This window comes from Carassius gibelio, chromosome A3, assembly GCF_023724105.1.
Source record: "Carassius gibelio isolate Cgi1373 ecotype wild population from Czech Republic chromosome A3, carGib1.2-hapl.c, whole genome shotgun sequence".
NCBI classification, from domain to species: domain Eukaryota; kingdom Metazoa; phylum Chordata; class Actinopteri; order Cypriniformes; family Cyprinidae; genus Carassius; species Carassius gibelio.
In genome coordinates, this window is record NC_068373.1 from 1,370,994 (window position 1) to 1,395,897 (window position 24,904).

At 38.1% G+C, this 24,904-nt stretch overlaps 1 long non-coding RNA gene and 23 pseudogenes across 1 annotated transcript in view; 1 reads left to right on the forward strand and 23 right to left on the reverse strand.

Annotated features, from left to right (window-relative positions):
• Positions 1–345: 345 nt before the first annotated feature.
• LOC127963248 (uncharacterized) lies at positions 346–464 on the reverse strand (annotated as a pseudogene).
• An 84-nt stretch (positions 465–548) lies between these two features.
• On the reverse strand, positions 549–667 carry LOC127959702 (uncharacterized; annotated as a pseudogene).
• A 1,126-nt stretch (positions 668–1,793) lies between these two features.
• Positions 1,794–1,912, reverse strand: LOC127962548 (uncharacterized; annotated as a pseudogene).
• Positions 1,913–2,843: 931 nt separating this feature from the next.
• LOC127964186 (uncharacterized) lies at positions 2,844–2,962 on the reverse strand (annotated as a pseudogene).
• Positions 2,963–3,046: 84 nt separating this feature from the next.
• LOC127961228 (uncharacterized) lies at positions 3,047–3,165 on the reverse strand (annotated as a pseudogene).
• Positions 3,166–3,671: 506 nt separating this feature from the next.
• LOC127964484 (uncharacterized) lies at positions 3,672–3,790 on the reverse strand (annotated as a pseudogene).
• Positions 3,791–3,874: 84 nt separating this feature from the next.
• LOC127962725 (uncharacterized) lies at positions 3,875–3,993 on the reverse strand (annotated as a pseudogene).
• Positions 3,994–10,450: 6,457 nt separating this feature from the next.
• Positions 10,451–10,569, reverse strand: LOC127958221 (uncharacterized; annotated as a pseudogene).
• A 508-nt stretch (positions 10,570–11,077) lies between these two features.
• LOC127964491 (uncharacterized) lies at positions 11,078–11,196 on the reverse strand (annotated as a pseudogene).
• An 84-nt stretch (positions 11,197–11,280) lies between these two features.
• Positions 11,281–11,399, reverse strand: LOC127962088 (uncharacterized; annotated as a pseudogene).
• Positions 11,400–12,166: 767 nt separating this feature from the next.
• On the reverse strand, positions 12,167–12,285 carry LOC127966222 (uncharacterized; annotated as a pseudogene).
• An 84-nt stretch (positions 12,286–12,369) lies between these two features.
• LOC127958342 (uncharacterized) lies at positions 12,370–12,488 on the reverse strand (annotated as a pseudogene).
• A 3,550-nt stretch (positions 12,489–16,038) lies between these two features.
• Positions 16,039–16,158, reverse strand: LOC127961555 (uncharacterized; annotated as a pseudogene).
• A 784-nt stretch (positions 16,159–16,942) lies between these two features.
• LOC127963794 (uncharacterized) lies at positions 16,943–17,061 on the reverse strand (annotated as a pseudogene).
• An 84-nt stretch (positions 17,062–17,145) lies between these two features.
• Positions 17,146–17,264, reverse strand: LOC127960316 (uncharacterized; annotated as a pseudogene).
• An 852-nt stretch (positions 17,265–18,116) lies between these two features.
• LOC127943542 (uncharacterized) overlaps positions 18,117–24,904 on the forward strand; it is a 30,037-nt gene continuing 23,249 nt past the window's right edge. Inside the window, exon 1 of the long non-coding RNA XR_008149754.1 lies at positions 18,117–18,204. This is a non-coding gene — a long non-coding RNA (uncharacterized LOC127943542). The remainder of the gene's footprint in view (positions 18,205–24,904) is intronic.
• Positions 18,180–18,298, reverse strand: LOC127962981 (uncharacterized; annotated as a pseudogene).
• On the reverse strand, positions 18,377–18,495 carry LOC127963687 (uncharacterized; annotated as a pseudogene).
• On the reverse strand, positions 20,525–20,643 carry LOC127958394 (uncharacterized; annotated as a pseudogene).
• On the reverse strand, positions 21,155–21,273 carry LOC127961196 (uncharacterized; annotated as a pseudogene).
• On the reverse strand, positions 22,967–23,085 carry LOC127958457 (uncharacterized; annotated as a pseudogene).
• Positions 23,441–23,559, reverse strand: LOC127958155 (uncharacterized; annotated as a pseudogene).
• On the reverse strand, positions 24,324–24,442 carry LOC127963127 (uncharacterized; annotated as a pseudogene).
• LOC127961251 (uncharacterized) lies at positions 24,527–24,645 on the reverse strand (annotated as a pseudogene).

Consider the following 24,904-nt stretch of genomic DNA (forward strand, 5'->3'; position numbering starts at 1 on the left):
ATTGGGCATTGACTCTTTTTTTTTTTTTTGCAAGATTATTATGTAATTAGTAAAAATTGCCAAAAATATTATAGGAACTGGTATTTCCAGGCCGTCTCCCATCCAAGTACTAACCAGGCAAAACCTGCTATTATTCAGAGATCGGGCATTGACTTTTTTTTTTTTTTTCTAGATTATTACATAATTTGTGAAAAATTTCAAAAAATCTTAAAGCAACTGGTATTACCAGGGGGTCTCCCATCCAATTACTAACCAGGCCCATACATGCTAAGATTCAGATATTGGGCATTGACTCTTCTTTTTTTCTTGCAAGATTATTATATAATTTGTGAAAAATTTCCAAAAATCTTACAGCACCTGGTATTACTAGGCAGTCCCCCATCCGAGTACTATCCAGGCCCAAACCTGCTTAGCTTCCGAGCTCAGACATGATCTGGCATAGCCAGGGTGGTATGGCCATGAGCGAAGACTGCTGCAAAGAGAGAGCTATTTAAAGATCAGCCAATCTAATCGCCGGTACATTATATAAGTAGGAAAGAAAACCCTAAAGCTTAAAGCACCTGGTATTCCCTGGTGGTCTCCCATCTAAGTACCAACCAGGCCCAAACCTGCTTAGCTTCCGAGAGCAGACGAGATCAGGCATAGCCAGGTTGTTATGGTCGCAAGCGAAGGCTGCTGCAAAGAGAGGACTATTTAAAGATCAGCCAATCAAATCGCCCATACATTAAGTAGGAATGAAAACCCAAAAGCTTACAGCACCTGGTATTCCGAGGCGGTCTCCCATCCAAGCACTAACCAGGCCAATATCTGCTAAGATTCAGAGATCGGGCATTGACTCTTTTTTTTTTTTTTTTTTTAAGATTATTATATAATTAGTAATAAATTTCCAATAATATTAGAGCACCTGGTATTCCAAGGCGGTCTCCCATCCAAACACTAAACAGGTCCATAGCTGCAAAGATTCAAAGATTGGGCATTGACTCTTTTTTTTTTGCAAGATTATTATATAATTAGTACAAATTGCCAAAAATATTACAGCAACTGGTATTTCCAGGCCGTCTCCCATCCAAGTACTTACCAGGCAAAACCTGCTATTATTCAGAGATTGGGCATTGACTTTTTTTTTTTTTCAAGATTATTATATAATTTGTGAAAAATTTGCAAAAATCTTAAAACAACTGGTATTACCAGAGGGTCTCCTATCCAATTACTAACCAGGCCCATACCTGCTAAGATTCAGATATTGGGCATTGACTCTTTTTTTTTTTTTTTTGCAAGATTATTATATAATTAGTAAAAATTACCAAAAATATTATAGGAACTGATATTTCCAGGCCGTCTCCCATCCAAGTACTAACCAGGCAAAACCTGCTATTATTCAGAGATCGGGCATTGACTTTTTTTTTTTTTTTCAAGTTTATTACATAATTTGTGAAAAATTTCAAAAAATCTTAAAGCAACTGGTATTACCAGAGGGTCTCCCATCCAATTACTAACCAGGCCCATACCTGCTAAGATTCAGATATTGGGCATTGACTCTTTTCTTTTTTTCTTGCAAGATTATTATAGAATTTGTGAAAAATTTCCAAAAACTTACAGCACCTGGTATTACTAGGCAGTCCCCCATCCGAGTACTATCCAGGCCCAAACCTGCTTAGCTTCCGAGCTCAGACATTATCTGGCATAGCCAGGGTGGTATGGCCATGAGCGAAGACTGCTGCAAAGAGAGAGCTATTTAAAGATCAGCCAATCTAATCGCCGGTACATTATATAAGTAGGAAAGAAAACCCTAAAGCTTAAAGCACCTGGTATTCCCTGGTGGTCTCCCATCTAAGTACCAACCAGGCCCAAACCTGCTTTGCTTCCGAGAGCAGACGAGATCAGGCATAGCCAGGTTGTTATGGTCGCAAGCGAAGGCTGCTGCAAAGAGAGGACTATTTAAAGATCAGCCAATCAAATCGCCCATACATTAAGTAGGAATGAAAACCCAAAAGCTTACAGCACCTGGTATTCCGAGGCGGTCTCCCATCCAAGCACTAACCAGGCCAATATCTGCTAAGATTCAGAGATCGGGCATTGACTCTTTTATTTATTTTATTTTTTTTAAGATTATTATATAATTAGTAATAAATTTCCAATAATATTAGAGCACCTGGTATTCCAAGGCGGTCTCCCATCCAAACACTAAACAGGTCCATAGCTGCAAAGATTCAAAGATTGGGCATTGACTCTTTTTTTCTTTTTGCAAGATTATTATATAATTAGTAAAAATTGCCAAAAATATTACAGCAACCGGTATTTCCAGGCCGTCTCCCATCCAAGTACTTACCAGGCAAAACCAGCTATTATTCAGAGATTGGGCATTGACTTTTTTTTTTTTCCAAGATTATTATATAATTTGTGAAAAATTTGCAAAAATCTTAAAGCAACTGGTATTACCAGAGGGTCTCCTATCCAATTACTAACCAGGCCCATACCTGCTAAGATTCAGATATTGGGCATTGACTCTTTTTTTTTTTTTTTTGCAAGATTATTATATAATTAGTAAAAATTACCAAAAATATTATAGGAACTGATATTTCCAGGCCGTCTCCCATCCAAGTACTAACCAGGCAAAACCTGCTATTATTCAGAGATCGGGCATTGACTTTTTTTTTTTTTTTTTCAAGATTATTACATAATTTGTGAAAAATTTCAAAAAATCTTAAAGCAACTGGTATTACCAGAGGGTCTCCCATCCAATTACTAACCAGGCCCATACCTGCTAAGATTCAGATATTGGGCATTGACTCTTTTCTTTTTTTCTTGCAAGATTATTATAGAATTTGTGAAAAATTTCCAAAAACTTACAGCACCTGGTATTACTAGGCAGTCCCCCATCCGAGTACTATCCAGGCCCAAACCTGCTTAGCTTCCGAGCTCAGACATTATCTGGCATAGCCAGGGTGGTATGGCCATAAGCGAAGACTGCTGCAAAGAGAGAGCTATTTAAAGATCAGCCAATCTAATCGCCGGTACATTATATAAGTAGGAAAGAAAACCCTAAAGCTTAAAGCACCTGGTATTCCCAGGCGGTCTCCCATCTAAGTACCAACCAGGCCCAAACCTGCTTAGCTTTCGAGAGCAGACGAGATCAGGCATAGCCAGGTTGTTATGGTCGCAAGGGAAGGATGCTGCAAAGAGAGGACTATTTAAAGATCAGCCAATCAAATCGCCCATACATTAAGTAGGAATGAAAACCCAAAAGCTTACAGCACCTGGTATTCCGAGGCGGTCTCCCATCCAAGCACTAACCAGGCCAATATCTGCTAAGATTCAAAGATTGGGCATTGACTCTTTTTTTTTTTTTTTTTGCAAGATTATTATATAATTAGTAAAAATTGCCAAAAATATTACAGCAACTGGTATTTCCAGGCCGTCTCCCATCCAAGTAATAACCAGGCAAAACCTGCTATTATTCAGAGATCGGGCATTGACTTTTTTTTTTTTTTTCAAGATTATTATATAATTTGTGAAAAATTTGCAGAAATCTTAAAGCAACTGGTATTACCAGAGGGTCTCCCATCCAATTACTAACCAGGCCCATACCTGCTAAGATTCAGATATTGGGCATTGACTCTTTTCTTTTTTTCTTGCAAGATTATTATAGAATTTGTGAAAAATTTCCAAAAATCTTACAGCACCTGGTATTACTAGGCAGTCCCCCATCCGAGTACTAACCAGGCCCAAACCTGCTTAGCTTCCGAGCTCAGACATTATCTGGCATAGCCAGGGTGGTATGGCCATAAGCGAAGACTGCTGCAAAGAGAGAGCTATTTAAAGATCAGCCAATCTAATCGCCGGTACATTATATAAGTAGGAAAGAAAACCCTAAAGCTTAAAGCACCTGGTATTCCCAGGCGGTCTCCCATCTAAGTACCAACCAGGCCCAAACCTGCTTAGCTTCCAAGAGCAGACGAGATCAGGCATAGCCAGGTTGTTATTGTCACAAGCGAAGGCTGCTGGAAAGAGAGGACTATTTAAAGATCAGCCAATCAAATCGCCCATACATTAAGTAGGAATGAAAACCCAAAAGCTTACAGCACCTGGTATTCCGAGGCGGTCTCCCATCCAAGCACTAACCAGGCCAATACCTGCTAAGATTCAGAGATCGGGCATTGACTCTTTTTTTTTTTCAAGATAATTATATAATTAGTACAAATTTCCAAAAATATTACAGCAACTGGTATTCCTAGGCGGTCTCCCATCCAAGCACTAAACAGGTCCATACCTCCTAAGATTCAAAGATTGGGCATTGACTCTTTTTTTTTTTTTGCAAGATTATTATGTAATTAGTAAAAATTGCCAAAAATATTACAGCAACTGGTATTTCCAGGCCGTCTCCCGTCCAAGTACTAACCAGGCAAAACCTGCTATTATTCAGAGATCGGGCATTGACTTTTTTTTTTTTTTTTCAAGATTATTATATAATTTGTGAAAAATATCCAAAAATCTTAAAGCAACTGGTATTACCAGGGGGTCTCCCATTCAATTACTAACAAAGGCCCATACCTGCGAAGATTCAGATATTGGGCATTGAATCTTTTCTTTTTTTCTTGCAAGATTATTATATAATTTGTGAAAAATTTCCAAAAATTTTAAAGCAACTGGTATTACCAGGGGGTCTCCCATCCAATTACTAACCAGGCCCAAACCTGCTTAGCTTCCGAGCTCAGACATGATCTGGCATAGCCTTTTTTTTTTTTTTTTTTTTTTTTTATTAATAAATTTCAATCAATAAAATACAATAGATTAAACACAATCAATAGAAAATACAGAACATTGTCTTCACACATCTCTACATTGCACATCTTTCCTTTACATAGATAATTTAAAAATCTCCTTCACTTCCTGGCAGCTTCCACATTAAATCATTTAAAACACAATAAACTTTTGGGGTAAAAACGTCATAAAAATAATCCAACATATTTCCACCTTTAAAGTACACATACAATCTCTCAATATATAATTCAGTTTTCCTTTTAAACACAGTCCAAACATCCAACACAGTTTTTTCTTTTTTAGCCACAGTTCTTCTCTCCCATATTGCACTTTTCATTAGCATTACAAACAAATTAATAAAACTTTTGTTTTGACACTTTTTTTCCCAACCAAACATCACCAATCTGTTCCATTCAATTACATTTTCATCCCACTCCTCAGACACATCTTTAATTAAACATTTACATTTTCTTAAAAATTCCTCCAGTTCTCTACAATATAAAAACAAATGTAAAATCCCCTCTTCCTTTTCCTGGCACACTTTACACAGAGCGTTTTCTTCCATTCCTATTTTATTTAAAATTGCCTCAGTAAAAACCACTTTATGCCTTATAAAATACTCCAAACATCCCAATTTAGTTTCAACACACTTCCCCGTCATGTTTCTCCAAATACACTCTTTTTTAAAATCTTTGAATTTTTGCACCCAGTATACATTTGCAATAGGCTCTTTAAAAACACCATCTCTAAAAGAACAATAAATAATTTTCAGAGTACATTCCTTAAAATCATACAGTTTTTCCCCTAATTTCACATAAATACATTTCTCTTTTGGCTCTCCTTCCATACATTCTATTCTTTTAATCCATTCTTTCGGTATTGCGCTTTTAATTATTTCATATTTATTTTTTATGTCTTGTTCACTGTAATCCTCTTTTGCCTCCTCCATTGCATCTACAATAAATTGTGTCGGTAAAAACCCTTCTTTAAATTCATACAAAATGTCTCTCACTCTTGTTATCCCCACTTCCATCCATTTTTTCAAAAAAATCCCTTTGTCTTGCTTTAAAATGTTTTGGTTTAAGAAAAGAGGTTGATTTAAAATGTTTTCTCTCCCATGTGGATCATACTCAACTTTAACTAAAAATTTTCCCCAAGCACTTAAAATTTCTCTATAAAACTCTGGTAAATTTTCTGTCATCCAATTCTTCGTTTTCATCCATAAAATTCCATCCCCCATGTTAAAATCCCTGCATTTGTTTAAAAAATATTTCATCGTCTTTTTCCACTCTGGTTTGCCCTCATCTAGGTATTTCTTCACTACTTTCACTCTCAAACTATTTTTTCTCTGTTCCACATCTATTAAACCTAAACCCCCCTTCTCTACTGCCCCTAATATTGTGTTAAAAGCTATTCTTGCTGGTTTCCCCTCCCATAAAAAGTCAAGAAAACATTTCTTCAACCTCTTTTCTGTCCACAATGGCATATCTGATGACACCATTAAAACATTCAATACTAAAACCTTCCCTTTCAAGTTTAATGTTCTTAATTTCCAAAAATTTAACCTTCTCTCTATCCCTGTTACTAGTTCCTCCCACATTTCATCACATACTTTCCTCTCATTTTTACCCATTAAAATTCCTAAAATCCTAATTTCATCCACTTCCTTAAAATTAAAACAATCCTTTAAAACCATTGCTTTACCAAATCTCATATATACAGTTTTTTCTTCATTTACTTTACTCCCAGATCCTTTACAATATTCTTCTACAACCTTCATAACTTCCTTGATGCTCTCCTTTCCTTTAACTACTAACGTTGTGTCATCAGCATATTGAAAAACCTTTCCTTCAGCCTTATTTTCCTCAATTTCAATTCCAATTATTTCTTCTTTTTGTTTTATAGCCAATCCTAACGGTTCCGATACAAGTGAATATAATAACGCTGAAAGCGGACAACCCTGTCTTATCGATCTAGTGATTTTAAAACATTCTGTTAAAAACCCATTACATTTTATTCTCGTTAAAGCGCCCTTATATAAAATCTCAATCCATTTGATAAAATTCCCCCCAAAACCAAATTCCTTTAAAACATCAAATAAATACCTGTGTTCAACCCGATCAAATGCTTTTTCAAAATCTAGACTAATTACGTAACCATCTTCATTTTTTTCTTTCATGTACCATACTGTGTCTCTTATGCTCATTGTTATGTCCGCTATATCTCTTCCCTTTACTCCATATGCTTGGTTTGTTTGAATTATACTTGGCATTACTTCCTTTAACCTGTTTGATAAAACCTTCGCTAAAATCTTAAAATCTGTGTTAAGCATCGTAATCGGCCTATAGTTTTTTAAATCTACTTTTTCTCCTTTCCTTTTATATATCAATTTTGTTATACCCATCCCCATTGTTTCATTAACTTCTTCTTTTTCAAAAACCTCACTAAAAACTTCCTTTAAAATCTTTGTTAAAATATCTTTAAAACATATATAAAATTCACTTCCCAAACCATCTATTCCTGGACTTTTATTTTTATTCAGCTGCTGTATTGCTCTTTCAATCTCTTCTTCTCCAATTTTTTGATCGCATTCTATTTTATCTTCCTTACTAATTCTTACTTTTATCCGATTCAGCAGTTCCCTTTTTTTGTTTTCTTCTACACCCCTTGCACTAAAAAGATCCTCATAAAAATTCTTTATTTCTTCTAAAATCTCTTCATTCCCTTCTACAACTTCCCCATTTTTCCCTCTTATCTGTTTTATTATTTCAGCTTTCCCTCGCTTTTTTTCTAAATCAAAAAAAAACTTTGTGCATTTTTCTCCCTCCACAGTATATTTAGCTTTGCTTCTTAACCTCGCCCCCTCATATTCTATTTCCTCTATTTCTTTCAGTTTTTCCTCCATTTCCCTTATCTTTTGTATATCTTTATTTTCTTTATTCAATTCCACTTCCAAACTTTCCTTTATTTCTTTTTCTTTGTATCTTTTGCATTTCTGTACTAAACTGCAATACTTAATTGAGAATTTTTTTATTAAAAACTTTACATTCTCCCACCATATTCTCTTATCGTCTTCATACATTTCATTTTCCCTTTCTTTTTCTATAATTTCTTTAACCTTTAAAACATAGTCTTCATTTTCTAACATTTTTGTATTTAAAACCCATATTCCTGGCCCTCTTTGCACTTTATCCCAGTCCAATTTAAAAAATAAAAACTTGTGATCGCTAAAACTTGTTTCTTCATACTTAATCTTTTCTATAAAATTCTCCTCATTTCTCGTACATAAAATAAAGTCAATTCTTGTTTCGCACACAAACTGCCCCACTATTTGCCTTCTTGAAAACTCCTTTTTCTTTTCATTCCTTTCTCTCCACACATCTATCATATTATTTTCTGCCATTAATGCTTTTAGTTCTTTTCTCCCCTTGTCATTTTTAAAAACCATTCCTTCTGCCATGTCTTGTTTACTAAAAACCGTATTAAAATCCCCCATCATTATTATTTCTTTATACTTCTTTACAATACTTCTTAAAACATAAAAAAACTCTTTCTTTTCCTTCTCCACCGTTGGTGCATGTATATTTACTAAAATCAATTCCCTTCCTTCATGTTTTATCTGAACAACCATACATTTCCCCATTGTATCTTTGTATAAAATTTGACTTGCTTTAAAAACATCATCCTTCATTAAAAAAAGCCACACCTCTCCCAAACCTCCCATCTCCATTATTGTATAAAATCCCTCCTTCCCATCTCTTTTTAAAATCATTCATTACATTTTCTCTCCAGTTTGTTTCTTGTAGCACAATAATGTCTTCTCTTTTACATTTTTCTTTTACATATTCAAATTTCTTTAAGTTCAAGAGTCCTCTTGCATTGAAAGTCACAACACTTAAAACCATTAAAAAGAAAAAAATTAAATATCTAAAACCCATCATTCTCAGTCTTCCTCCACCATTTCCTTTAACACTTCAAAACTGTTAAAACATTTAACTTTTTTCCTTGCAGTTCCTATATTTGGCTTTACCTGTAGTGATCTTCTTCTAATTTGTCCCCTCTCCACCTTTTCCTTCTCATCCTCCTCCATACTTATTTCTCCTTTGTTGTCAGTTTCTTTGTCTTGTTCTTTTCCTTTTTGTCCATGAATTGAAGATATGTCCATCTGGGTCAATTGTGCGTCCTCTCTTCTTATCTGTTCATCATTTTCTTTTTCTTTTTCTCCTTCTCCTTCTCCTTGTCCTTCCTGTCTGTAGTTTGTTCCTTCCTCTGATTCCTTTGGTTGTAATTCATCCTCTTCTTGTCTTTCTTCACAATGTCCTTCTTCATCGTGGTTTCCTTCATGCACCTGTCTGTCCACCTGTTCTTCCCTTCCACCTACCACTCCCTCCATCCAGCATTCACATTTATTTAACATTTTTTGGCAATCCGGGCACCTGACAGCATTGCAGTCTCGTGCGAAATGTTCCCTTTACGAGCATTTATAGCACTTGAATTCTGGGCACTCCTTCAGTAAATGTTCTGGGCTCATGCACAGCCTACAAGTCTTCACCTGGTGGCTGTGCATCACCCTAAAGTACTGCGGGCCCTCGGCTGTTTCAATCTTTGTGCTATAAGGGAGTGATGCCACTTCTTTGGGGAACCTCACCTTAACAAATCTTGTACCGTCTTCAATGTCAGTGCCCGGATAGCATCTCCTTTTGATTTTAGATATGGGGGATACCCCCCATCCTTCCAATTTTTCCAAAATTTCCTTATCCTCCAGGTAGACAGGCAGGTGCATGAAGGAAACAACGTAATCTTTATTTTGCAGTTTTTTTACTTCACAGTCCACTCCCTTTATTGTCAATCCATTAATTAAAATGTCACACATTTCTTCCTGTTCCAGTGTCAGTTCATATTCTTTGCCTTGTCTGGGTCTTACAGCCAACACCTTTCCACTTCCAATTTTTTCTGAGATTGCTTTAATTATATCCTCTCCTCTCACACCACTCACATTCTCTGTACTCACGATCACTGTTGCCTCCTTTAAATATTTTCTTTCACCAAATTTTTTCCTTGCTTCTTGATCTTTTCCATTTCCAGCTCTTTGTTGCTTCTCCAGTCCAGTGTCATTTGCCGTGCGTGTTCCTCCTGCTAGTCCAGTGTCGTTTGCCATGCTTGTTCCTCCAGCCAGTCCAGTGTTGTTTACCATACGTGTTCCTCCAGCCAGTCCCGTGTCGTTTGCCATGCTTGTTCCTCCAGCCAGTCCAGTGTCGATTGCCATGCGTGTTCCTCCAGCCAGTCCAGTGTCGCTTGCCATGCGTGTTCCTCCTGCCAGTCCATTGTCATTTGCCATTCGAGTCTCTCCAGCCAGTTCCGAGTTGTTACCATATAATCCGTCCATTTTGGAGAAAAAAAAAGATCAACCACCCTCCAGACAGCGATATGCTGCTGTTAGGTGGTTTTCAAAAAAGAAAAATGCCAAAAAACAATCACAGATTCACAAAACAAACAAAACAACCACAAGTAGAAAAACACAAAATGGAGGAGAGCCTTCCTCTCCCAACTGCAGCCAACACTTCCTGTAGCTCTCTAGCGCCCTCAGGTTGGTATGGCCGTAAGCGAAGACTGCTGCAAAGAGAGAGCTATTTAAAGATCAGCCTATCTAATCGCCGGTACATTATATAAGTAGGAAAGAAAACCCTAAAGCTTAAAGCACCTGGTATTCCCAGCCGGTCTCCCATCTAAGTACCAACCAGGCCCAAACCTGCTTAGGTTCCGAGAGCAGACGAGATCAGGCATAGCCAGGTTGTTATGGTCGCAAGCGAAGGCTGCTGGAAAGAGAGGACTATTTAAAGATCAGCCAATCAAATCGCCCATACATTAAGTAGGAATGAAAACCCAAAAGCTTACAGCACCTGGTATTCCGAGGCGGTCTCCCATCCAAGCACTAACCAGGCCAATACCTGCTAAGATTAAGAGATCGGGCATTGACTCTTTTTTTTTTTTTTTTTTTTTTAAGATTATTATATAATTAGTAATAAATTTCCAATAATATTAGAGCACCTGGTATTCCGAGGCGGTCTCCCATCCAAACACTAAACAGGTCCATAGCTGCAAAGATTCAAAGATTGGACATTGACTCTTTTTTTTTTCAAGATTATTATATAATTTGTGAAAAATTTGCAGAAATCTTAAAGCAACTGGTATTACCAGAGGGTCTCCCATCCAATTACTAACCAGGCCCATACCTGCTAAGATTCAGATATTGGGCATTGACTCTTTTCTTTTTTTCTTGCAAGATTATTATATAATTTGTGAAAAATTTCCAAAAATCTTACAGCACCTGGTATTACTAGGCAGTCCCCCATCCGAGTACTAACCAGGCCCAAACCTGCTTAGCTTCCGAGCTCAGACATTATCTGGCATAGCCAGGGTGGTATGGCCATAAGCGAAGACTGCTGCAAAGAGAGAGCTATTTAAAGATAAGCCAATCTAATCGCCGGTACATTATATAAGTAGGAAAGAAAACCCTAAAGCTTAAAGCACCTGGTATTCCCAGGCGGTCTCCCATCTAAGTACCAACCAGGCCCAAACCTGCTTAGCTTCCGAGAGCAGACGAGATCAGGCATAGCCAGTTTGTTATGGTCGCAAGCGAAGGCTGCTGGAAAGAGAGGACTATTTAAAGATCAGCCAATCAAATCGCCCATACATTAAGTAGGAATGAAAACCCAACAGCTTACAGCACCTGGTATTCCGAGGCGGTCTCCCATCCAAGCACTAACCAGGCCAATACCTGCTAAGATTCAGAGATCGGGCATTGACTCTTCTTTAAGATTATTATATAATTAGTAATAAATTTGCAATCATATTAGAGCACCTGGTATTCCAAGGCGGTCTCCCATCCAAACACTAAACAGGTCCATAGCTGCTAAGATTCAAAGATTGGGCATTGACTCTTTTTTTTTTCAAGATTATTATATAATTAGTACAAATTTCCAAAAATATGACAGCAACTGGTATTCCGAGGCGGTCTCCCATCCAAGCACTAAACAGGTCCATACCTCCTAAGATTCAAAGATTGGGCATTGACTCTTTTTTTTTTTTTTGAAAGATTATTATGTAATTAGTAAAAATTGCCAAAAATATTACAGCAACTGGTATTTCCAGGCCGTCTCCCATCCAAGTACTAACCAGGCAAAACCTGCTATTATTCAGAGATCGGGCATTGACATTTTTTTTTTCAAGACTATTATATAATTTGTGGAAAATTTCCAAAAATCTTAAAGCAACTGGTATTACCAGGAGGTCTCCCATTCAATTACTAACCAGGCCCATACCTGCTAAGATTCAGATATTGGGCATTGAATCTTTTCTTTTTTTCTTGCTAGATTATTATATAATTTGTGAAAAATTTCCAAAAATCTTAAAGCAACTGGTATTACCAGGGGGTCTCCCATCCAATTACTAACCAGGCCCAAACCTGCTTAGCTTCCGAGCTCAGACATGATCTGGCATAGCCAGGGTGGTATGGCCATAAGCGAAGACTGCTGCAAAGAGAGAGCTATTTAAAGATCAGCCAATCTAATCGCCGGTACATTATATAAGTAGGAAAGAAAACCCTAAAGCTTAAAGCACCTGGTATTCCCAGGCGGTCTCCCATCTAAGTACCAACCAGGCCCAAACCTGCTTAGCTTCCGAGAGCAGACGAGATCAGGCATAGCCAGGTTGTTATGGTCGCAAGCGAAGGCTGCTGCAAAGAGAGGACTATTTAAAGATCAGCCAATCAAATCGCCCATACATTAAGTAGGAATGAAAACCCAAAAGCTTACAGCACCAGGTATTCCGAGGCGGTCTCCCATCCAAGCACTAACCAGGCCAATACCTGCTAAGATTCAGAGATCGGGAATTGACTCTTTTTTAAGATTATTATATAATTAGTAATAAATTTCCAATAATATTAGAGCACCTGGTATTCCAAGGCGATCTCCCATCCAAACACTAAACAGGTCCATAGCTGCTAAGATTCAAAGATTGGGCATTGACTCTTTTTTTTTTCAAGATTATTATATAAATAGTACAAATTTCCAAAAATATTACAGCAACTGGTATTCCGAGGTGGTCTCCCATCCAAGCACTAAACAGGTCCATACCTCCTAAGATTCAAAGATTGGGCATTGACTCTTTTTTTTTTTTTTAAAGATTATTATGTAATTAGTAAAAATTGGCAAAAATATTACAGCAACTGGTATTTCCAGGCCGTCTCCCATCCAAGTACTAACCAGGCAAAACCTGCTATTATTCAGAGATCGGGCATTGACTTTTTTTTTTTTTCAAGATTATTACATAATTTGTGAAAAATTTCAAAAAATCTTAAAGCAACTGGTATTCCGAGGCGGTCTCCCATCCAAGCACTAACCAGGCCAATATCTGCTAAGATTCAGAGATCGGGCATTGACTCTTTTTTTTTAAGATTATTATATAATTAGTAATAAATTTCCAAAAATATTACAGCAACTGGTATTCCGAGGCGGTCTCCCATCCAAGCACTAAACAGGTCTATACCTCCTAAAATTCAAAGATTGGGCATTGACTCTTTTTTTAAGATTATTATATAATTAGTAATAATTTTCCAATAATATTAGAGCACCTGGTATTCCAAGGCGGTCTCCCATTCAAACACTAAACAGGTCCATAGCTGCTAAGATTCAAAGATTGGGCATTGACTCTTTTTTTTTTTTTTTTTTGCAAGATTATTATATAATTAGTAAAAATTGCCAAAAATATTACAGCAACTGGTATTTCCAGGCCGTCTCCCATCGAAGTACTAACCAGGCAAAATCTGCTATTATTCAGAGATCGGGCATTGACTTTTTTTTTTTTTTTTTCAAGATTATTATATAATTTGTGAAAAATTTGCAAAAATCTTAAAGCAACTGGTATTACCAGAGGGTCTCCCATCCAATTACTAACCAGGCCCATACCTGCTAAGATTCAGATATTGGGCATTGACTCTTTTCTTTTTTTCTTGCAAGATTATTATAGAATTTGTGAAAAATATCCAAAAATCTTACAGCACCTGGTATTACTAGGCAGTCCCCCATCCGAGTACTAACCAGGCCCAAACCTGCTTAGCTTCCGAGCTCAGACATTATCTGGCATAGCCTTTTTTTTTTTTTTTTTTTTTTTTATTTAACTTTCAATTCACAGTTTTTCAATTGCATTATTCCATCCAATTTACTTACATTTCAATACATTTGTATGAATCATTTTTCAACTGATCTACTTAATTTTGCATAATCATACAGCAATAAAAAGAAAGAACATAAATAAAGTACACACACATATATGTTTACAATTACTCAATTGACATCAGCCATTCTCAACCAGATTATAACTCTTTACCAATTTAAACATATTTCTTCCCTCACCTTTTTATGTATGAACCTATTCATAGTCAAAAAATAACTCTTTCCCTTCTTTATCGTCATACTTACAAATCAACCCTCTTTGTATCATTGACATTGATCTTTTACTTTTATTTTTCTCCCTTCAAAATATTTATAATTCCTTCTTAGAACTACTGCTAGTCTGGCATGACTCAGAACAAAATTAATTAAACAAATATCAGTTATTTTCTTTTTCCCGAAAGTTCCAAACAAAAACAATTTCCCCCATTTCTCCTCGGTCTCAACTTCGACACCCCAGTTTTGTCACATAACCGCTTGTGGTTCTTTTATCTGCTCAACCTGTTCTCCGTCCATCTCAGACTTCCTCTTTGCACTCAGTCTTTTAATCTTTGTTTTCAGTCCCTCTTTACTTTCTCTGTCTCTCTTTTTTCCACCTCTGCTTTCTATCAGTTCTTGTGCAGTATTTTTTTTTAAAGAAGTATCCTATTCTTTACCTCTTTCTTTCACATTACTTTCATCTGTTTCCTCCTCTTCCTCCATCTCTTCCGACTGCTCCATCTCCTCCTCCCCATCTTCTGCTTCACTGTAGCTTTCAGGTCTGTCTCGCCATTCCATTTTGCTTCTTCTTTCACTATCTTCAGCTCCGTCTTTCTCTCCACCGCTCACCACATCAGTTGTTCCCTCCTCTTGCACCTCTGTTAGAACACTATTCCTCCTTTCATCATATTTTTGACTATCCACTCTCTCTCTCTCTAATCCCATCCATTCTTCACAATCTCTTGCATAATGGCCTCCACCATTGCACTTGAAGCACTTTAATTCAGGGCACTCTCTGATTATGTGCCCTGGCTTGATGCAAAATCTACAAACACGTATTTGTCTATCATGGATGACACGAAAAAATTCGGTGCCTCTCAGAGTCTCAAATTTTGTGGAGTATGGTAGTGAACATACCTGTTCCGTGAAGCGAACTTTTAAGAAACGTGTCCCATCAACTGTATCCGTTCCAGGCCACACCCGGCGTTTGATTGGTGAAAGTGGTCGTACTCCCCACTCCTGTAGCTTGGCGAGTATCTTCTCATCCTCTAAGTACACAGGCAAATTGATAAAGGACACCACCATATCATTATTTATTATATCCCTGGCATGCACCATCACTCCTTTCACTCTCACTCCATCCATTAGTTTCCTCTTTGCCTCTTCATCTTTCATTGTGAGCTCATAGACCCTTTCACCTCTCACCCTGCAGCCAATCACTTCTCCACACTCCTTCTTTACTTCCTTCAGCAAATCCATCATTGAAATCTTTTCTGTTCCATCCACCTCTACCTCCACAGTCAGCTCTTTGCTGTACTTCCATTTTGATTTTCCTTGCACTCCTCTGCTATTTTCTTCTCCCTCTTCCCACAAATTCCCTGTGACTTTACTTATCTCTTGTTGCTTTTGGATCTCTGCTTGTTTGACTTTACCTCTTCTTTGCTCCTCCTCTTCATTCCTCCCATTGCTACCTTTTCTCATCATGGTTTGTTCTCTTTCTTTATCTGCAGCCATGCTGTGCTTCTGCAGCATGCTACAAGGAAAAATAAGTCAAAAAACGTCAAAAAAAGTCCCCCAGACAGCCTAAGCTGCCAGGGGGATTTATGGAGGTCAACACTGACTTTCCAGCAACTAATGTCCCAAGCAAAATATTTAGAACCAAACAATTAAATTAAACAAACAGGATTGAGCCTTTCTCTCTGTGCTGCAAGACTATCACTTTCTGTTGGCTCACTGGCGCCGCCAGGCTGGTATGGCCGTAAGCGAAGACTGCTGCAAAGAGAGAGCTATTTAAAGATCTGCCAATCTAATCGCCGGTACATTATATAAGTAGGAAAGAAAACCCTAAAGCTTAAAGCACCTGGTATTCCCAGGCAGTCTCCCATCTAAGTACCAACCAGGCCCAAACCTGCTTAGCTTCCGAGAGCAGACGAGATCAGGCATAGCCAGGGTTGTTATGGTCACAAGCGAAGGCTGCTGCAAAGAGAGGACTATTTAAAGATCAGCCAATCAAATCGCCCATACATTATGTAAGTAGGAATGAAAACCCAAAAGCTTACAGCACCTGGTATTCCGAGGCGGTCTCACATCCAAGCACTAACCAGGCCAATACCTGCTAAGATTAAGAGATCGGGCATTGATTCTTTTTTTTTTAAGATTATTATATAATTAGTAATAAATTTCCAATAATATTAGAGCACCTGGTATTCCGAGGCGGTCTCCCATCCAAGCACTAACCAGGCCAATACCTGCTAAGATTAAGAGATCGGGCATTGACTCTTTTTTTTCAAGATAATTATATAATTAGTACAAATTTCCAAAAATATTACAGCAACTGGTCTTCCGAGGCGGTCTCCCATCCAAACACTAAACAGGTCCATACCTCCTAAGATTCAAAGATTGGGCATTGACTCTTTTTTTTTTTTTTTTGCAAGATTATTATGTAATTAGTAAAAATTGCCAAAAATATTACAGCAACTGGTATTTCCAGGCCGTCTCCCGTCCAAGTACTAACCAGGCAAAACCTGCTATTATTCAGAGATCGGGCATTGACTTTTTTTTTTTTTTTTTTTTCAAGATTATTATATAATTTGTGAAAAATTTCCAAAAATCTTAAAGCAACTGGTATTACCAGGAGGTCTCCCATTCAATTACTAACCAGGCCCATACCTGCTAAGGTTCAGATATTGGGCATTGAATCTTTTCTTTTTTTCTTGCAAGATTATTATATAATTTGTGAAAAATTTCCAAAAATCTTAAAGCAACTGGTATTACCAGGGGGTCTCCCATCCAATTACTAACCAGGCCCAAACCTGCTTAGCTTCCGAGCTCAGACATGATCTGGCATAGCCAGGGTGGTATGGCCATAAGTGAAGACTGCTGCAAAGAGAGAGCTATTTAAAGATCAGCCAATCTAATCGCCGGTACATTATATAAGTAGGAAAGAAAACCCTAAAGCTTAAAGCACCTGGTATTCCCAGGCGGTCTCCCATCTAAGTACCAACCAGGCCCAAACCTGTTTAGCTTCCGAGAGCAGACGAGATCAGGCATAGCCAGGTTGTTATGGTCGAAAGCGAAGGCTGCTGGAAAGAGAGGACTATTTAAAGATCAGCCAATCAAATCGCCCATACATTAAGTAGGAATGAAAACCCAAAAGCTTACAGCACCTGGTATTCCGAGGCGGTCTCCCATCCAAGCACTAACCAGGCCAATACCTGCTAAGATTAAGAGATCGGGCATTGACTCTTTTTTTTTCAAGATAATTATATAATTAGTACAAATTTCCAAAAATATTACAGCAACTGGTATTCCTAGGCGGTCTCCCATCCAAGCACTAAACAGGTCCATACCTCCTAAGATTCAAAGATTGGGCATTGACTCTTTTTTTTTTTTTTGCAAGATTATTATGTAATTAGTAAACATTGCCAAAAATGTTACAGCAACTGATATTTCCAGGCCGTCTCCCGTCCAAGTACTAACCATGCAAAACCTGCTATTATTCAGAGATCGGGCATTGACTTTTTTTTTTTTTTTTCAAGATTATTATATAATTTGTGAAAAATATCCAAAAATCTTAAAGCAACTGGTATTACCAGGGGGTCTCCCATTCAATTACTAACCAGGCCCATACCTGCTAAGATTCAGATATTGGGCATTGAATCTTTTCTTTTTTTCTTGCAAGATTATTATGTAATTAGTAAAAATTGCCAAAAATATTACAGCAACTGGTATTTCCAGGCCGTCTCCCATCCAAGTACTAATCAGGCAAAACCTGCTATTATTCAGAGATCGGGCATTGACATTTTTTTTTCAAGACTATTATATAATTTGTGAAAAATTTCCAAAAATCTTAAAGCAACTGGTATTACCAGGGGGTCTCTCATCCAATTACTAACCAGGCCCATACCTGCTAAGATTCAGATACTGGGCATTGACTCTTTTCTTTTTTTCTTGCAAGATTATTATATAATTTGTGAAAAATTTCCAAAAATCTTACAGCACCTGGTATTACTAGGTAGTCCCCCATCCGAGTACTAACCAGGCCCAAACCTGCTTAGCTTCCGAGCTCAGACATGATCTGGCATAGCCAGTGTGGTATGGCCATAAGCGAAGACTGCTTCAAAGAGAGAGCTATTTAAAGATCAGCCAATCTAATCGCCGGTACATTATATAAGTGGGAAAGAAAACCCTTAAAGCACCTGGTATTCCCAGGCGGTCTCCCATCTAAGTACCAACCAGGCCCAAACCTGCTTAGCTTCCGAGAGCAGACGAGATCAGGCATAGCCAGGTTGTTATGGTCGCAAGCGAAGGCTGCTGCAAAGAGAGGACTATTTAAAGATCAGCCAATCAAATCGCCCATACATTAAGTAGGAATGAAAACCCAAAAGCTTACAGCACCAGGTATTCCGAGGCGGTCTCCCATCCAAGCACTAACCAGGCCAATACCTGCTAAGATTCAGAGATCGGGCATTGACTCTTTTTTAAGATTATTATATAATTAGTAATAAATTTCCAATAATATTAGAGCACCTGGTATTCCAAGGCGATCTCCCATCCAAACACTAACCAGGCAAAACCTGCTATTATTCAGAGATCGAGCATTGACTTTTTTTTTTTTTTTCAAGATTATTATATAATTTGTGAAAAATTTCCAAAAATCTTAAAGCAACTGGTATTACCAGGGGGTCTCCCATTCAATTACTAACCAGGCCCATACCTGCTAAGGTTCAGATATTGGGCATTGAATCTTTTCTTTTTTTCTTGCAAGATTATTATATAATTTGTGAAAAATTTGCAGAAATCTTAAAGCAACTGGTATTACCAGAGGGTCTCCCATCCAATTACTAACCAGGCCCATACCTGCTAAGATTCAGATATTGGGCATTGACTCTTTTCTTTTTTTCTTGCAAGATTATTATATAATTTGTGAAAAATTTCCAAAAATCTTACAGCACCTGGTATTACTAGGCAGCAGTGTTGTGGGTAACGCGTTACAAAGTAACGCGTTAGAGTACTCTAATTACTTTTTTCCTGAAATGTGTAACTTAACGCGTTAGTTTCAGGAGTAAGTAATCAGTAACTTCGTTATTTTTTTAAAAATTAATCCGTTATTTCAAGTGAAGGAAAATCCCGACTGCAGCCTGCTTTTTGTCAGACAGTAGGCCTAGGTCTGTGCCACCTGCGGATGTATCAGCGGAGCCGAAGCTCTGTGATCGTAAAGTCAATGGCTGTGATACGTCTGTGCCCTGTGCCTGACCCTGTGTGTGTGTGGGGGTTTTTTTTTCGAACTCCCGGCAAGATAGCAGAGAGGACAGCGTTTGGTTTATGATACGCACTTTATTTTCAATTTGTCAACGAAAAAGAAAAGAACATAACGGTAAAATGCACACTCTGCGTTGGTGAAAAGCTTCTGTCGACCGCCAAAAATTCTACCTCAAATGTAACGCTACGTTTTAATCACTACTTTGAAGAGTAAATGTAAGAGGACTGTGTTAAAGCGAATATAGGCTTGTGACTGTGAGTGACACTTTAATAATAATTAGTTCGGCTATTAAGCGATTTGTCATTTGCCTGTGTGGTTATCATTTTTGTTTGACAGGCAGCTGTTAATTTCTGTTAGATCGTTGGCTGGCTGGTTGTTCATCATTTCTAAATGGATTTAAATCTGCAAGCCTGTTTAATGTTGTGTTTACAAGTAAGCATACTTGTACTTTGATAACTGCATTATTTAAAGTTAAAGAAAAATCAGGAGTTATCTTGTGGTGCTCATAATATACAGTAGCCTAGGCTACCCGGGCTGGGTAGGTGCGAATTTTGATTAATAAGATGTTCTGTGATAAATAAAACGCCATGTGGAATAGCCTATTGCTGACTGTCTTTCCTGTCATTGTTATCCTGCAGTGTTAATTTAGTCGGATGACTGACGTTATTCATTGTCGGGAGTCACGACTTCTAGGTGCATTTAAAGGGGCCGGGGGCTGTGTCTGTCATGTGTGAGCCGCTGCAAACGGCTTTTAATTTTGGTAACGCATGAGTACTCTAACGTGTTACTTTTATGAATAGGGTAACGCTGTATCATAACCGATTACTTTTAATTGATGGTAACGTTGTAACCTAACTAACTATTTTCCAAAGTAACTATACCCAACACTGCTAGGCAGTCCCCCATCCGAGTACTAACCAGGTCCAAACCTGCTTAGCTTCCGAGCTCAGACATTATCTGGCATAGCCAGGGTGGTATGGCCATAAGCGAAGACTGCTGCAAAGAGAGAGCTATTTAAAGATCAGCCAATCTAATCGCCGGTACATTATATAAGTAGGAAAGAAAACCCTAAAGCTTAAAGCACCTGGTATTCCCAGGCGGTCTCCCATCTAAGTACCAACCAGGCCCAAACCTGCTTAGCTTCCGAGAGCAGACGAGATCAGGCATAGCCAGGTTGTTATGGTCGCAAGCGAAGGCTGCTGGAAAGAGAGGACTATTTAAAGATCAGCCAATCAAATCGCCCATACATTAAGTAGGAATGAAAACCCAAAAGCTTACAGCACCTGGTATTCCGAGGTGGTCTCCCATCCAAGCACTAACCAGGCCAATACCTGCTAAGATTCAGAGATCGGGCATTTATTCTTTTTTTTTTTTTTTTTTTTTTTTTTTAAAGATTATTATATAATTAGTAATAAATTTCCAGTACTATTAGAGCACCTGGTATTCCAAGGCGGTCTCCCATCCAAACACTAAACAGGTCCATAGCTGCTAAGATTCAAAGATTGGGCATTGACTTTTTTTTTTCAAGAATATTATATAATTAGTACAAATTTCCAAAAATATTACAGCAACTGGTATTCCGAGGCGGTCTCCCATCCAATTACTAACCAGGCCCATACCTGCTAAGATTCAGATATTGGGCATTGACTCTTTTCTTTTTCTCTTGCAAGATTATTATATAATTTGTAAAAAATTTCCAAAAATCTTACAGCACCTGGTATTACTAGGCAGTCCCCCATCCAAGTACTAACCAGGCCCAAACCTGCTTAGCTTCCGAGAGCAGACGAGATCAGGCATAGCCAGGTAGTTATGGTCGCAAGCGAAGGCTGCTGCAAAGAGAGGACTATTTAAAGATCAGCCAATCAAATCGCCCATACCTTAAGTAGGAATGAAAACCCAAAAGCTTACAGCACCTGGTATTCCGAGGCGGTCTCCCATCCAAGCACTAACCAGGCCAATACCTGCTAAGATTCAGAGATCGGGCATTGACTCTTTTTTAAGATTATTATATAATTAGTAATAAATTTCCAATAATATTAGAGCACCTGGTATTCCAAGGCGGTCTCCCATCCAAACACTAAACAGGTCCATAGCTGCTAAGATTCAAAGATTGGGCATTGACTCTTTTTTTTCAAGATTATTATATAATTAGTACAAATTTCCAAAAATATTACAGCAACTGGTATTCCGAGGCGGTCTCCCATCCAAGCACTAAACAGGTCCATACCTCCTAAAATTCAAAGATTGGGCATTGACTCTTTTTTTTTTTTTTTTTTTACAAGATTATTATGTAATTAGTAAAAATTGCCAAAAATATTACAGCAACTGGTATTTCCAGGCCGTCTCCCGTCCAAGTACTAACCAGGCAAAACCTGCTATTATTCAGAGATCGGGCATTGACTTTTTTTTTTTTTTTTTCAAGATTATTATATAATTTGTGAAAAATTTCCAAAAATCTTAAAGCAACTGGTATTACCAGGGGGTCTCCCATTTAAGTACCAACCAGGCCCAAACCTGCTTAGGTTCCGAGAGCAGACGAGATCAGGCATAGCCAGGTTGTTATGGTCGCAAGCGAAGGCTGCATGAAAGAGAGGACTATTTAAAGATCAGCCAATCAAATCGCCCATACATTAAGTAGGAATGAAAACCCAAAAGCTTACAGCACCTGGTATTCCGAGGCGGTCTCCCATCCAAGCACTAACCAGGCCAATACCTGCTAAGATTCAGAGATCGGGCATTGACTCTTTTTTAAGATTATTATATAATTAGTAATAAATTTCCAATAATATTAGAGCACCTGGTATTCCAAGGCGATCTCCCATCCAAACACTAAACAGGTCCATAGCTGCTAAGATTCAAAGATTGGGCATTGACTCTTTTTTTTTTGCAAGATTATTATATAATTAGTAAAAATTGCCAATAATATTAGAGCACCTGGTATTCCGAGGCGGTCTCCCATCCAAACACTAAACAGGTCCATAGCTGCTAAGATTCAAAGATTGGGATTGACTCTTTTTTTTTTGCAAGATTATTATATAATTAGTAAAAATTGCCAAAAATATTACTGCAACTGGTATTTCCAGGCCGTCTCCCATCCAAGTACTAACCAGGCAAAACCTGCTATTATTCAGAGATCGGGCATTGACTTTTTTTTTTTTTTCAAGATTATTATATAATTTGTGAAAAATTTGCAGAAATCTTAAAGCAACTGGTATTACCAGAGGGTCTCCCATCCAATTACTAACCAGGCCCATACCTGCTAAGATTCAGATATTGGGCATTGACTCTTTTCTTTTTTTCTTGCAAGATTATTATAGAATTTGTGAAAAATTTCCAAAAATCTTACAGCACCTGGTATTAGCTTCCCAAACCTGCTTAGCTTCCGAGCTCAGACATTATCTGGCATAGCCAGTGTGGTATGGCCATAAGCGAAGACTGCTTCAAAGAGAGAGCTATTTAAAGATCAGCCAATCTAATCGCCGGTACATTATATAAGTAGGAAAGAAAACCCTAAAGCTTAAAGCACCTGGTATTCCCAGGCGGTCTCCCATCTAAGTACCAACCAGGCCCAAACCTGCTTAGCTTCCGAGAGCAGACGAGATCAGGCATAGCCAGGTTGTTATGGTCGCAAGCGAAGGCTGCTGCAAAGAGAGGACTATTTAAAGATCAGCCAATCAAATCGCCCATACATTAAGTAGGAATGAAAACCCAAAAGCTTACAGCACCAGGTATTCCGAGGCGGTCTCCCATCCAAGCACTAACCAGGCCAATACCTGCTAAGATTCAGAGATCGGGCATTGACTCTTTTTTAAGATTATTATATAATTAGTAATAAATTTCCAATAATATTAGAGCACCTGGTATTCCAAGGCGATCTCCCATCCAAACACTAAACAGGTCCATAGCTGCTAAGATTTAGATATTGGGCATTGACTCTTTTCTTTTTTTCTTGCAAGATTATTATATAATTTGTAAAAAATTTCCAAAAATCTTACAGCACCTGGTATTACTAGGCAGTCCCCCATCCAAGTACTAACCAGGCCCAAACCTGCTTAGCTTCCGAGAGCAGACGAGATCAGGCATAGCCAGGTTGTTATGGTCGCAAGCGAAGGCTGCTGCAAAGAGAGGACTATTTAAAGATCAGCCAATCAAATCGCCCATACCTTAAGTAGGAATGAAAACCCAAAAGCTTACAGCACCTGGTATTCCGAGGCGGTCTCCCATCCAAGCACTAACCAGGCCAATACCTGCTAAGATTCAGAGATCGGGCATTGACTCTTTTTTAAGATTATTATATAATTAGTAGAAAATTTCCAATAATATTAGAGCACCTGGTATTCCAAGGCGGTCTCCCATCCAAACACTAAACAGGTCCATAGCTGCTAAGATTCAAAGATTGGGCATTGACTCTTTTTTTTCAAGATTATTATATAATTAGTACAAATTTCCAAAAATATTACAGCAACTGGTATTCCGAGGCGGTCTCCCATCCAAGCACTAAACAGGTCCATACCTCCTAAAATTTAAAGATTGGGCATTGACTCTTTTTTTTTTTTTTTTTGCAAGATTATTATGTAATTAGTAAAAATTGCCAAAAATATTACAGCAACTGGTATTTCCAGGCCGTCTCCCGTCCAAGTACTAACCAGGCAAAACCTGCTATTATTCAGAGATCGGGCATTGACTTTTTTTTTTTTTTTTTCAAGATTATTATATAATTTGTGAAAAATTTCCAAAAATCTTAAAGCAACTGGTATTACCAGGGGGTCTCCCATTCAATTACTAACCAGGCCCATACCTGCTAAGATTCAGATATTGGGCATTGAATCTTTTCTTTTTTTCTTGCAAGATTATTATATAATTTGTGAAAAATTTCAAAGCAACTGGTATTACCAGGGGGTCTCCCATCCAATTACTAACCAGGCCCAAACCTGCTTAGCTTCCGAGCTCAGACATGATCTGGCATAGCCAGGGTGGTATGGCCATAAGCGAAGACTGCTGCAAAGAGAGAGCTATTTAAAGATCAGCCAATCTAATCGCCGGTACATTATATAAGTAGGAAAGAAAACCCTAAAGCTTAAAGCACCTGGTATTCCCAGGCGGTCTCCCATCTAAGTACCAACCAGGCCCAAACCTGCTTAGGTTCCGAGAGCAGACGAGATCAGGCATAGCCAGGTTGTTATGGTCGCAAGCGAAGGCTGCTGGAAAGAGAGGACTATTTAAAGATCAGCCAATCAAATCGCCCATACATTAAGTAGGAATGAAAACCCAAAAGCTTACAGCACTTGGTATTCCGAGGCGGTCTCCCATCCAAGCACTAACCAGGCCAATACCTGCTAAGATTCAGAGATCGGGCATTGACTCTTTTTTTTTTTTTTTTAGATTATTATATAATTAGTAATAAATTTCCAATAATATTAGAGCACCTGGTATTCCGAGGCGGTCTCCCATC